The sequence below is a fragment of the Myxocyprinus asiaticus genome, chromosome 38, assembly GCF_019703515.2.
Source record: "Myxocyprinus asiaticus isolate MX2 ecotype Aquarium Trade chromosome 38, UBuf_Myxa_2, whole genome shotgun sequence".
Lineage (NCBI taxonomy): Eukaryota > Metazoa > Chordata > Actinopteri > Cypriniformes > Catostomidae > Myxocyprinus > Myxocyprinus asiaticus.
The window spans coordinates 18310201-18323752 of NC_059381.1; the positions used below are offsets into that span (position 1 = coordinate 18310201).

General features: G+C 35.8%; 1 pseudogene; it reads right to left on the reverse strand.

The window, feature by feature from the left end:
• Positions 1 to 846: 846 nt before the first annotated feature.
• Positions 847 to 4630, reverse strand: LOC127428962 (angiopoietin-related protein 5-like; annotated as a pseudogene).
• Between the last annotated feature and the right edge of the window lie 8922 nt (positions 4631 to 13552).

Here is a 13552-nt window from a genome sequence, read left to right on the forward strand (position 1 = left end):
GATTACACAATCGAGATTACATGTACAACACTGAACGCATACTTGTGTTGCTTTATGAATTCCAGTCTGATACATTTTGGAACACAACAAGGCATGAAATAGAGCTTGCTAGAAGCACTTGCGTTCACGTACTTATCTTTGAAGATAAAGATTCTATTTGTGAACTAAATGCAGAATTATTCATTTTATAACACTGGGTTCAGTGATATCTGGTTTCATAACACCACTGGACCTGTGTCCCAGAAATCCCTTCACTCTCTCACGGACTCCCACATCAGCCGAAGGCAAGATTCTGCCCACGAAACGCTTCAGCACAACTTGGACATTTGTTTTAGTCTTTGGCAGGACAAAATCTGTCTGGATTCTTTGCTCTAAATAGACACAGTACAGATCGTTTAACATATACAGTACACACACTGACATATTTACCTAAGGACAGTGATGCTAATAGGGGGCCACACACTATGCAGCTTATTTTAAGTGTGTTAATTTTCTCTGTCGTGCAAATTAATCAGGACAAACAATGGGCCACCCACGTCAGTGGGGACAGAGATATTCTCCTTTATTTCAAAGTGCTTGGTTGTCATCTAAAAGCTAGTTCTACCTAGTTGCTATTCAAAGTAAAAAAATACAAATCCAGTCTCGTTTTCTTAAACTTATAATCTATGAAGTCTATATAAGAGCTCATTTTCATGATAGTAAATACTTTTAGGAACAGACTGCCCTGTGTTTGGGCTCTACTGTCTATTAATTATGACAAAGTTTTTTGTAGAAGCTATAATTCTGTTTTGAGTTAAATCTGCTGTCTCATGCAAACTAAATACAACAGAGGTTTTCTTCTGGGATTTTAAAAGCTGATAACTTGACAGTTTATCTTAAGTGGAAACATTTGGTCCAACCTAGCAGGAGTTATGACATAACTGCCCTTATTCATAACACCTGAAAAGTTTAAAGTGAATATTTTGGACCCTGACCCAAGATTAAAAAGCACAGGGCACTACATCACGATGCCATAGGGTTTTTTTCCCCTTAAAATGTGAATAAAAGTGCATTATTAGTACCAATGTAATTTGCTCCATTTCAGTGCATGGTCTTCAGACACTCATAGCTTTAGCGATTTATTTTTAGTTCGGGAGATCAACTCTTCTGATCTTCATAGACACTGATTTGATTTTGACAGGTATGCCATTCTTGGTCCAGGTGTCCCATCGAATATGTGGTTGGGTGGAGTGATCTTGATCCAGTGGTAAGCCATTCAGATTGCCTTGCCACATTGGTTAAACCACCATCCTGTGTTGTTTAGGTGCACACTGCAGCTCTCAATAGCTTTTTCATCAAAAGTGCAGAATGGTAAACAGCCATCGTTGTCAACATCAAAGGTACTGAAAGGGGCTGTGTTCTGTTCTGCTCTTGGTCGTACCCTCTAAAAGCATCACCTGCAGAAATAAAGAGAAAGAAATGTATACTTTATAAACTCCATTATGTCAAAAGCAGAGTTGATTTTTTCTTCTTCATATGTGTGTTAGCTTTGGGACTGTCTACTTGTTTATGTATAGTATTTACTATTGCCTTATATTTTCAGTCTTTCTCTTCCAGGAAAAATGAGCAACAATATTGATGACTCATTTTGCACTACACAGATTTTTGTCTAATCAAATTATTTCTAGAATGAGAATGTCCCTTCCACTAATACTACCTGCAACTAACAAGCAAGTAGCAAATCATGGTTAGTGGCTGTGACGTGACTAAAGCCTATTGGCTATTTTTTTTTTAAAAGGGGAGGATCCTTTCAATGTATTCCACTCAAACTCATTCAATTGGAAATACATCAACACAGAACAGAAATTGAGCATGTCAAGCAATTTAATGGGGTCTTTAAATTTACTGAATAAAGCTACTTTTTTGGAAAGATTACTTTTTTAACAGGGATTTAATTAGATTTGCAGCCAAGACTGTGCAACTAATTAATTGGGCATTAGCTGCATGTTTCACATGAAATATTAAGTAATGGACACAATATTAATATTTTAAATATTCTTAATAGATAATTGTAGTTTGTAGATTGATTAAAAACAAATATTTAAGCTCTGAACCTACAGTGCATCCGAAAAGTATTCACAGCGCTTCACTTTTTCCACATTTTGTTATGTTACAGCCTTATTACAAAATTGATTAAATTCATTATTTTCCTCAAAATTCTACAAACAATACCCCATAATGACAACGTGAAAGAAGTTTGTTTGAAATCTTTGCAAATTTATTAAAAATAAAAAACTAAAAAAATCACATGTACTTAAGTATTCACAGCCTTTGCCATGACACTCAAAATTGAGCTCAGGTGCATCCTGTTTCCACTGATCATCCTTGAGATGTTTCTATAACTTGATTGGAGTCCACCTGTGATAAATTCAGTTGATTGGACATGATTTGGAAAGGCACACACCTGTCTATATAAGGTCCCAAAGTTAACAGTGCATGTCAGAGCACAAACCAAGCCATGAAGTCCAAGGAATTGTCTGTAGACCTCTGAGACAGGATTGTGTCGAGGCACAGATCTGGGGAAGGGTACAGAAAAATGTCTGCAGCATTGAAGGTCCCAATGAGCACAGAGGCCTCCATCATCCGTAAATGGAAGAAGTTTGGAACCACCAGGACTCTTCCTAGAGCTGGCCGCCCGGCCAAACTGAGCGATTGGCGGAGAAGAGCCTTAGTCAGGGAGGTGACCAAGAACCCAATGGTCACTCTGATAGAGCTCCAGCGTTTCTCTGTGGAGAGAAGAGAACCTTCCAGAAGAACAACCATCTCTGCAGCACTCCACCAATCAGGCCTGTATGGTAGAGTGGCCAGACGGAAGCTACTCCTCAGTAAAAGGCACATGATAGCCCGCCTGGAGGACTCTCAGACCATGAGAAACAAAATTCTCTGGTCTGATGAAACTAAGATTGAACTCTTTGGCCTGAATGGCAAGCGTCATGTCTGGAGGAAACCAGGCACCGCTCATCACCATCACCAACGCTCCCCATCCAGCCTGATGGAGCTTGAGAGGTCCTGCAAAGAAGGGGAGAAACTGCCCAAAAATAGGTGTGCCAAGCTTGTAGCATCATACTCAAAAAGACTTGAGGCTGTAATTGGTGCCAAAGGTGTTTCAACAAAGTATTGAGCAAAGGCTGTGAATACTTATGTACATGTGATTTATTTTTTTTATTTTATTTTTTTTATTTTTTATTTTTTTCATAAATTTGCAAAGATTTCAAACAAACTTCTTCCATGTTATCATTATGGGTTATTGTTTGTAGAATTGAGGAAAATAATTAATTTAATCCATTTTGGAATAAGGCTGTAACACAACAAAATGTGGAAAAAGTGAAGCGCTGTGAATACTTTCCGGATGCACTGTATAATTTTACATTGAGTAGTGCAGTGTTATTAGAACTATTTTCGATTTTCTGACCTGCACTACCAGCATATCTGCCAAGGTATATTGCAAAGAATTTGATTTCATCTTCAATCCAGAAGCTGTCGTATGAAGCATAGACTGTGGTATCATTATGGGAAACCAGAGACACATGCAGCTGGAAACGTGTGCTCTTCTGACTCACAATATTGAAGAGCTTCCTCAAACCCAACCAATGTTCACCTACAGAGACAAAGCCAACAGTAAATGCACTTCCATTCATATTTAAGAGATAATATCAACATCATTTTTATCAATTAATTCCTTTTTTCCCAATTGGAAATTGACTAATGCCAAGATTAATAAGAGAAACCTACCTGGTAAGTGTCCAAATCCATCCAAGTACTCTGACCAAACTCGTTTGAAGGCCGTGAGACCATCTGTCCTTCTCTGTATTACTTTACATCCACCCTCCATATAATCCATCTCACAGAACACCTGTTAGATGGGAAAAATGAGAATCCCTCGTCATTTACTCACCCTCATGTCATCCCAGATGTGTATGACTTTCTTTCTTCAGCTGAAGAAATTTTTAGAAGAATATCTCAGCTCTGTAGGTCCTCACAGTGCAAGTGAAAGGTGACCAAAACTTTGAAGCCCAAAAGCACGTAAAGGTAGCATAAAAGTAATCCATTAGACTCCCGCGGTTTAATATATGTCTTCTGAAGTGATATGATAGGTGTGGGAGAGAAACAGATCAACATTTATGATATCACTTCTGATTATATGGAATTAAAAACTGGAGTCTTATTTATTACTTTTCTGCTGCCTTTATGTACTTTTTGGAGCTTCAAAATGTGTTTCTTTGATGTCACTACAATCTCTCCCTGTAAAACGAAAGGGATTCACTGTGAGGATGTGGAATAGAAAGGAAAATGAAACCAAATCAAATGGAAGCAGGCTAATATCTTACCATGGGACAGTATAGGCTTTACAGAAAATATGTCACTGTTGGTTCTCTGCACATCTAAGAGTGTGTTTACTCTGGTCATAAGCTCGATTATCTATTAAATAAAATAAAATGTCAAAACATTTTGTAAAAGAATGTATAGGATATGATGTTTGGAATGTACTAATTACCTGACTTGAGAGAAATTCCAAAGTCTTCTGATGTTCATCAATGAGATCTCTTAACTTCCTAGTGCTTCTTGTATATGATACCATGGTATGCTGGAGGTTATCTATTATAAACGAAATGAGTTGTGAAGTAAAGCAGCGAACAGACTAAGTAGGCAAGACAGAGGCAGTGAATGTCGAGAATGTGTAAATCATTCACAAAACAAATGAAACACCTACTGCATAAGGAATGCCTCTCACTGCTCATTAGCTTTGCTGTCATTTCACATGGCACAGTGCACTTGTCCTTGCCTGCATCTCTGTTATCGTGTTCTTTTTATTCATGATGAGTGACATCCTCAAACTCCTCAGTTAATTTAACAGATTTATTGAGATGAGTTATGCTGGAATTCTGTTATATTCCTAGTTGCATCAAGAAAATGTTAAAGGGATAGTTTGCCCAAAAATGACAATTAATTCTCTCATCATTTACTCACCCTCATGCCATCCCTGTTGTGTATGACTTTCTGTCTTCTGCTGAACACAGATGAAGATGTTGAGATGAATATTTCAGCACTATTGGTCCTCACAATTCAAGTGAATGGGTACCAACAATTTGAAGCTCCAAACAGCACATAAACACAGCATAAAAGTAATCCATAAGACTCCAGTGGTGAAATCTATATCTTCAGAAGCGATACGATAGGTGTGGGTGAGAAACAGATCAATATTTAAGTAATTTTTTACTATAGATTCTCCTCTCCCGCCCCTGCCCATTATGCATGAAGAATGCGAATCACCAAAAACAAAAGAAGAAGAATGTGAAAGTGGAGATTTATAGAAAAACAGGACTTAAATATTGATCTATTTCACAACCACACATATCATATCACTTCTGAAGATATAGATTTAACCACTGGAGTCTTATGGATAACTTTTATGCTTATGTGATTTTTGGAGCTTCAAAGTTCTGTTCACCATTCACTTGCATAATATGGACCTACAGAGCTGAGATATTCTTCCATAAATCTTTGTTTGTGTTCAGCAGAAGAAAGTCATACATGACAAAGGCATGAGTGTGAGTAAAAATGATGATAATTTTTATTTTGGGGTGAACTATTCCTATAATTGCAATAAAATATAATGGCATTGTTTAACATGAAATTGAAAAAAAAATAATATCTCAAAAAAAGCTATTCTTCACTATTTAACATGTTATTTTAACAACAGTCTGTGTATTTCATAATGTACAGGATAATAAGAAAATGAATAGCTTTATAGAAGGCATTCTAGCATACTGTAAAATCTTTCAAGTATGACAAGGTTAAGAAACACCTATATAATACATTATTTACAGCTGACAAAAAGCAAATGTTTACAAGACTCACCATAGTTACATTTAAAGATGCAAGAAGATGAGGAAACATATGAAACAGAAATAAAGTTATCCAGATCATGTTGGTATTTGTCACAATCCCACATATAAAAAGTGTGAAGGTGTACACCTTTCAAAGAGATGATCCAGTGTTTTGTAGACTGAGACTGCCTCATCCTGTATTGGTTATGTAAACCAGATGCTAAAATGTGACACTTATTAGTGCTGAGGTGGGAATCAGCATGACCCAGAGACATGTACATAAATACATTCCTTCCAGTAACCCTGCAGTAGCCTGCACATTAAACTCTTTTTGACACCAGAATACATTGCCTTGGAGAAACATGGTTTTGGGGGGGATTCTTTATAATGGGGCTTTTGATGCATTTTCCAGGCTAATGTTGTGATTTACATAACTGTTAGCATCTCTGCAGAATTTCTTGGTCATGGTCAGAACATATGTTGGACATTAGACAGTTCTGCTGAGTTTGTAATATATTATATAAACTGCAACTCCCTAGCTGCCAGCTTTAAAAGTCACAGGGAAGAATTACTTCTTATATAGATAAAATTAGACAAAATAATAGAAAACTGGGTGTTTATGTTCATGATGAATCCTCTTTAAGTTTTTTCAGTAGAACAATATGTTAAAAGAAAGACAAGGCTTAACCCTTTACTTATGAACAACTTAAATGTATAGTGTTAAAAATACAAACGTAGAAACATGTCTACGTATTAAGAATATATATATATATATATATATTATGATTAACAACAATAACATCAAGTAAGAAATAACATGTCCATACAAATGAGTTCAAAACAAAAGAGGACAACATTACAATACCTTTATACAGGAAGGAAAAATAAAGAAAAGAGAGAGAGAGAGAAACGTAAAACCAGTCCCCTTTGTCAGCTGGTTCTGAAACTCACAAACCCACTAACAATTAACAAGTTTCAGACCAGTACTGCTGTACAAAACCAAATCAGAATAAACCAAATCATAAAAGAAAGAAAAAATTCACATTTGGATCATTGGGAAAATGAAAGTAAAAACCAAAGCAAATTGGAATGTTATCAGGCCCTAAACAGAAAGTATAATCTGGCAGAATATCTCCACACTGTAAGAGATCCAAAACAGAGACGGATCCTCACCAAATACAGGCTCAGTGATCACAGTCTGGCCATAGAAAATGGCAGACACAGACAAGCATGGCTTCCAAAGGAAGAACAAGTCTGTGCTCACTGTGACACTGGTGAGGTCGATGGTGAGGTCGAGACAGAGGCACACTTTCTCCTTCACTGTGAGAAATTTGCAGAGGTGAGAGAGAAATACTTTGAAAAACTCTCAAACCTCATGCCACAGTTTTCCAGTTCAGCAGAAACAGATCAAATGCAGGTGTTACTGGGGGAGGACAATCATGCATCAGTTGCAGCTAAATTAATTTTTGAAGTGCACACCCTCAGAAACCAGTCACTGCCTTAATGTACTTCAGTCACATTATTATTATTATTTTTTATGTTCATAATGTCTTGTTAAATGCTTATTTTATTTTATATTGTATAGTGTATATTGTTATTATAGTTTTTATTTTATTTTATTAATTACCTGGCACCTTATTTTAATTCTATTTTTATTGTTATTTGTTACTGTTTTATTATTATTATTATTTGTCTTGTCATTATCTGTTTTGTGTATTAATGCTTTGGCAATATTGTATGTAAACACAATCATACTAATAAAGTACTTTAAAATTTAAAATTGAGAGAGAGAGAGAGAGAGGAGAGAGAGAGTTTTCCATTTCCAACAAACAAATTCAATTTTGTTTGGCACTTTGCAAATTTTTGTTTATGAATATAATATTTGCCACACTCTAAAAATGCTGGGTTATTTTTTCGACCCATTCGCTGTAGTAATTTAACCTATTTTGCTGGGTAATATTCTGGGTAATGGCTCATCTCCTCGCGCTGTTCAAAGCCAAAACTTAACGGCCGAGAGGAGGACGACGTTGGACAGTATTTGAGTAAAGGTGAGTGATGCTATTTGTTTTGCTATAAACCTATAAAACTAGCTTTATTTCAACTAGTGAGAAGTATGATATTTTTGGGATTTACATAATTAAGGAAAAAGTGACCATTCAAAAATGATTAACACCCTGAGGTTGTAATCGCGTCGTGGCCGTTACTCTTCTGGTGCCCGTTAATGACAATTATTCAATTTAAACCATGGTTACTGCGTTTCGAGACGTAGTTTTTATTTTTATTTGTTTATTTATGATTATTTATTTAGACATATTCATTTTTTCGTCTTAAATGCTCTAGTGGTTGTATAAAACAGGTTATTTCCATATTGCGTTTTTCAGCCTTATCAAACGATGAAATGCGTATCTGAACTGATACGATAAGATAAAAAAAAAATATCAGGCCACAATGAAACCGTTAAGTAAACCAAAGAAAGAGGATTCCGAAAGGTAAGGTTTAGGCAGACGACTCACTACAACCAAAGTGCAGTACCCTCCCCCGTAACCTAGCAACCCCGGAACCTGCTGTGTAACAACCAATGACCAGCATATATGTCATATCACAAAAGGAGTGCAATATGTTTTATTAAACACGAAATAGTAAACTTAAGTACCTTTACAATGTTGAATTGTTAGGCATATTACAACCTCATGTCTTTGAGGATAGCTGAAATAGACTAAAAGACAACAACTAGCTAGCAAGACACAACAGTGCTAGCTAGGTTTAGTTAGCAGTAGCTAGCTAACCTAGTCAAGATATTGCTAATCAGATATTTCCTTGTGTTTTTGTACAGCAATGGACATTTTTGTGAAACAAAAACTCACCAGCTGGAATCTTGAGTGCCTCGTTGAAAATTGTGCAGGTAACATTCACAAACATCTTTTTCAATTTCTCTCAAGGATTTTTTATTTTATTTTTTTATAGATAATTATGATTTTCTCAGATATAGCCAGTGCCAGCTCCAGCATTTAAACAGTGTCAGAGTAATATAGAATGTATATAATGTAATCCATGCCTGCTTTCACTGTTTGTTTTTGTTTGTTATCTTCCAGATGAGCAGATAGATGATGACAGTTTCTTGTTATCGGATGAGAACACAATTGCAGCACTCATCCCAAAAATTGGCCTCCGACTAAAATTTTTAAAACATTTCCAAGAACTAAAATTAGTAATTTAGACATGCAATATATCTGTTCGTTATTAACAAGTATATATAAACTTCTTACTTATTCTTACTTGGAGATATCCTGATTTGTGCAGCTCAGCAACCTTTTTTTGCACATCAGTAAGATTATATTGTGGATTTTTCACCCACATTTATTTACTTTGATTTTTCAATAATTTTACTTGACTTAAATGTTAGATTTGTGAATATTTGAATGAAAAAGAGGATAAACAGACTGTTTTGCTCATTTACCAAGGGTGGCAATATTTGTGGAGGGCACTGTACATGTACAGCTGATGTAAATTAACCAGTATGACTTTTCACTTTGTCAACTTACCTCTCAACAGCATCAAATTTGTCTCTTGAGAGCAATTCAATTAAAAGAATGGCTAAAAAAACAGGACCAGGTTGAGCAGAATATGAAAGCAACTGCTCTTTTAGGGCTCACTGGATTCACCAGAACAGCTCCAAACCAATTTCTGAGATTTTATCAGAGTTCCCTCGTCTAACGGATACCCCAGGCAAGGTAAATGCAATATAACCTCAGTGTGTTTTTCGCTCCGTTTCCCAGTAGATTGAAGCAGATGAATTTTATTTGATTTAATAATAACTATAATAACATTAATCATGTGATAAAGTGCCAGCCTCAATTTCATCACTTTAAAAAACTGAGTAAAATAAAATACAATAAAAAAAATTGAATTTATCACTAAAATTCTATGACGTTATAATCATAATTGTCAATCATAATTTCCAACTACAGATATCTCAAGACTTTAGTGTACTTCACCCTGATGCTGCTGACAAATTGTGCTCATCCTGGTTGCCTGACTTCGCTGACAAGATCCTGGCCTTTGCTAAAAGAGATGGACAACAAATGTATTTCCTTATGTGAATATTCCGTGGAAAGGAGGAGGCGGGAGGCAGGTTGCTCTACTCACAGGTTAGGTTTCTTTAATGACCACACTGCTCTCAACTTCACAGTAATAACTTTTTCCGTGATAGAATAACAGTCTCTGCAACTTAACTATAATAAACTCTTAACTTCACAAACATAACTCTGGGGAGTGAGGGAGTGAGAGAGAGAGTGTGTGTGTGTGTGTGTGTGTGTGTGTGTGTGTCTCTCTCTCTCTCTCTCTCTCTCTCTCTCTCTCTCTCTCTCTCTCTCTCTCTCTCTCTCTCTCTCTCTCTCTCTCTCTCTCTCTCTCTCTCTCTCTCTCTCTCTCTCTCTTTCTTTCTTTCTTTGCTGGCGGTGTGGCTCTTTTATGCCACTCTCCCCATGCTCACTGTAATTAGAGACACAGGTGTTAGACATAATCTAGCTCAGGTGCAAGTGCCCTTACCGCTTTCTCTCTTTCCTGAGAGACGCTTGACCACGCCCCCGCTGCAACACCTTCATTTAGACAACATGTCTGCAGGTTAGTAATTATGTAAAATCAAATGCAAAAGAAACAGTTGCATTAAAAGTACTTGCCCCTTCTTGATCTTCTCTTTTTCTCACTTTTTAAAAACACTAAAATGCTGTTAAGCTTATTTAAAGATGCGTTTCAGGTGAGTTGATCACAAGTGGCCAGGCGAGACATCAGGGGAGGGTCTCTGATTTCATCACCTTTATGTCATCTCAAACTCAAATAACTTTCATTCCTCTGCAAAACACAAATAAATTATTGTTGATGTGTGCGACCTATAACAAGTTACATTTTGGTCTGTTTCTTACCCAAAAACTATTGAATCAGAAGACAAGGATTAAACCACTGGACTCTGGAAGGTATGGATTACCTTCATGTTGCCTTTAGGTCAGTTTTGGAACTCGAATGTTTTGGACCCCATTGACTTGTATTAAAAGGACAAACAGACATCTTCAAAATATCTTTGTTTGTGTTCTGCAGAAGTAAGAAAGTCATATGAGTTTAAGATGGCATAAGTATGTGAAAATTATGAAAGAATTAGATATTTTCGGTGAACTATTCCTTTAAAGCCACACAGAACCAGCAACGTTTAAAACTCTTGTTAGTGCAGTGGTTTTTTAGGAGCTGAGAGGTGTACTTTAGCTACTGTCCAGGACGCATTGAGGATGGACCAGTGTTTACACCTAAAATGTGATTTGGTCACTTGTGTTTTTGATGACCTCCATACAGTATATGCTTTTTGTGATCCAGTTACAAAACATTTTGGGCCCCATTTACACCTGTATTTAGTGCTGATCGCTTGTGATCGGATCACTGAAATGAACTTTTATCTCCTTTTAGATACCAAAGGCACCATGGCACTGAAAATGTTACCTCAGATCATTCCGCCATCAGTGTACAAGATTGGCAACAAAACCTTCCGGCCAACTATTGAGGAAGCCAGAACCTCTTTCATTGATGTACAACCAGTAAGTAGAACATGTGAAAACAACACCAGAGCAGGCTCATTTATTTACTTTACAGCTGTTCATCAAGTGCATTACACCTGTAACAATTTTTTGGTAAGGAGTACATGCACTTTAATGTCTGATGTTATTTTCTTATTTAGTCTGGAACCAACATGGTGCAGTACCTACTAAAACAGAGGGAGGAGAAGCCCTTCCCATTTGACTTAGAACTTGGAGTTGGTGGACAGTTTTTCATGGTGGTGAATGGGGAAGCCCTAGAAGAGCAGACTCTTCTTAAGGCAGTAGATGTTTGTTTCAAGTCCATTTTTGCTTTGACACCCACTTTCCAAAACAATGTGCCCCTGCCTGGGAGTTTTTGCAGCAGGTAGTTTATGAGATGCCTGGTTCCGAAAATTCAACAATTTACTTTTTGCGTGCCTCCATTTATGCTGCTGAGGACTAAATTGTTTGTTAAACTAACTAATGCAGGTATTTTGTATCATGTATGTATCTATTTTTATTTATTTATTTGGTGTATTGTGAATTGATTTGCTACAGTTTAGTAATTCATGTACATTCTTAATAATTAAAGCACTGCCTTGTTCCGAAAATTTAATTAAACATTGTTTGAATTATTTTATGCTGGACTAAATAAATTAAATTTTAAATAAAAATATTGATAGAATTTATTTAATTTGATATTCTGTAAAATAACATATTTAATAGTTTTTTTAATTTTCTGCCTGGTTCAGAATAAAATGATAAATTTTGCTGGCCATTTACTAATTAAATAAAATGCTTTCATGTTGTACATGTATACTGTTTTGTTTATTTGGAATTTTGTGAAACATGTTATGCTTCTATAAGCATAACTTGCTTATTACTATTTTTAGTAGTAGATTATCTAAAATAAAGAACCTTTAAAAAGTAGTCGATTTAACCCAGCATTGTGTCAAGAAACAACCCAGCACACTGGTTAAAATTAATAACCCAGCAAGCTGAGTCAAAAATAACCCAGTGTGTGTTCCGTTCAATATTAACCCAGCACTTGGTTACCAAATAACCCAGCAATGGTTATTTTTACCCCAGCATTTTTTAGAGTGCATTTATAATATAGAAATTCACTATACATACTCCTTCGTCTTCTCATTATTTGTATAGGTATATATAACATCTTTAAGAGTTAGATGGTAATTCATTTTCCATGGATCAAATAAATAAGAGCTGACATTGGACCAAATTCCGATGAAACATTACAGTAATAAAACAAATGAACCAAGTTTTCACGTATTAAGAATATTGATACTCAGCTGCTAGAGCTGATGACGTCAAATGACTTAAAATCGCACTGACTATTTCTAGTTGTCATAGTAACACCTCGACATTAAGCAACATGGCGGAGGAGACACTTTCAGTATACTTTCCACTAAAAAGTTTACGTTTCAGTCGAGGTTCCTGATGAAATGGTAAAGGTATGCTCTGTTAAATTTCGCTGAATTCAGTAATAAGATTAGTTACTGTGTGGCAGTAGCCTGTAATATAGCTATAGTTGATTATTAATAGTTGCGTAGAAAAGAAACTGGTGAAATTATGAAAAGATGATCCATAAACATTTACATCCATCCATATAACACCATTGTCCTATTAAACCTCGAAATATTCCGATCATTTTAGTGCGCAACTATTACGCGAAAAAAGAAGCAAATACCGTATTTAAGTTGAGAAATATTACTGGAGCTATATACTTTGTGTGTATTTCATCAGTAGGCCTATCTTTAGGAAATGCAGTGAAAATAATACATAGGGGCCCAATATAATTGTGATGTATTGTCTATGTGTCAATGACGTGACGGCCATTTTTTTTTTTTTTTGTCTGGATGTTGCTCAAAAATACATTAAAAAAAATGCAGTTTACACAAAACAATACTTAAATACACATCTTATGATGAACATGTTTTCAATTACTAATGTTCAAATTAATATATATATTTTTTTTCTGGGGTCAAAGTCTCATTAATAGCTGAAACTCTTGAAAACAAAAAAAGATTATTGAAAAATACTTGGAAACAGCAAAAGAAATATTGGCATAAGTACAGAGTAATATTTTATCATTTCTTTAAACAT